Source organism: Nothoprocta perdicaria, unplaced genomic scaffold (assembly GCF_003342845.1).
Source record: "Nothoprocta perdicaria isolate Ctin4 unplaced genomic scaffold, notPer1 scaffold_1001, whole genome shotgun sequence".
NCBI lineage: Eukaryota > Metazoa > Chordata > Aves > Tinamiformes > Tinamidae > Nothoprocta > Nothoprocta perdicaria.
Genome location: NW_020454097.1, coordinates 2,494 through 3,616, shown reverse-complemented (window position 1 = coordinate 3,616; position 1,123 = coordinate 2,494). Strand labels below are relative to the sequence as shown.

The following is a 1,123-nucleotide window of genomic DNA, read 5'->3' as shown; positions in this document are numbered from 1 at the left end:
CAGTGGTGCATGCAACGCATCGTTGCACGCGTGCAATCCTGCACACAACACTCGTGCATGCAAAAACGAGGCGCTGCGGTGCACACAGCGCAATGCATGCAATGCGCGCCGCGCCGCGCACACCGGCTGCGCATGCTGCACACAGTGCATGCAGCGCTGCACGCATGCAGCATTGCGGTACCTCGCGGGCGCGCGTAACGCTGCGGCGCGGSGGCGGCGGCTCCTGCGGCGGCTCCTGCAGCGCTGGTTGCAGTGGCTGCGGCGGCTCCCGCTCGATGCCGGTGGCCCCGGGGCCCGGCCGCTCGCTGACGTGCTCTGCAACAGGCGCATGCAGYGCATGTGCATGAGCCCGGCAGGCGCCAGCGCTGCATGCACACATGTAATGCTGGCACGCAGCGCCTGCATGCATGCAACTTGCACTTAACGCATACAATGGTGCATGTGAGCCTGCCATGCATTGAGCTGCCAATGCTCGCCCGCAATGCACGCATGCGTGCGAGCCCGCGTGCATGCTTGCAATGAGTCCAGGGRTGCATGCATGCTTGCCAGCACGCACACAGTCGCACCTCTCGCATGCAAAACATGCGTGCACGCATGCMTCTCCCACACCAGCGCCGCCTGCATGCCAGCAACGGCCACATGCAAGGCTTGCACGCATGCACGGGAGCTCAACATGCGCCAGCTCTGCATGCATGCACGAAACACTTGCATGCAGCATTTACACTGCACAGCTGCATGCACACATCTTCCTCTTGCACTGCATGCACCACATTCTGCACGCATGCTGCACTACTCTCAATGCACGCATGCTCACTCGCAGCACTTGCATGCACGCACCCCATTGCATTGCATGCACCAYACAGTGCAGGCACGCTCCAACGCCCACACCGCATGCATGCATGCTCACGAAGCTTGCATGCAGCCCCCCGTTGCATTGCATGCATGCACGGCGCTTACCCTGCCCGTCGAAGTGCTGCCGGTAGCTACTGCAATTGCTGCATCTGCCTGTTCTGCAGGCGCTGCTGCTGCAGCCGCTGCAGAACTGCAGGCTGCTCTGCAGCGGCTCGGTGCTGCCGCCTGCACCTGCATCCGCCTCCAGCGCTGCAGCAGCTGCAGCCGCGTC

The 1,123-nt window shown here is 63.2% G+C and overlaps 1 long non-coding RNA gene across 1 annotated transcript; it reads right to left on the bottom strand.

The window, feature by feature from the left end:
• Positions 1–249: 249 nt before the first annotated feature.
• LOC112948461 lies at positions 250–1,015 on the bottom strand. The gene is made up of 2 exons (XR_003249625.1): positions 958–1,015; positions 250–315 (listed from the first exon to the last, which is right to left on the bottom strand). It is a non-coding gene; the product is annotated as an uncharacterized LOC112948461 (long non-coding RNA).
• Between the last annotated feature and the right edge of the window lie 108 nt (positions 1,016–1,123).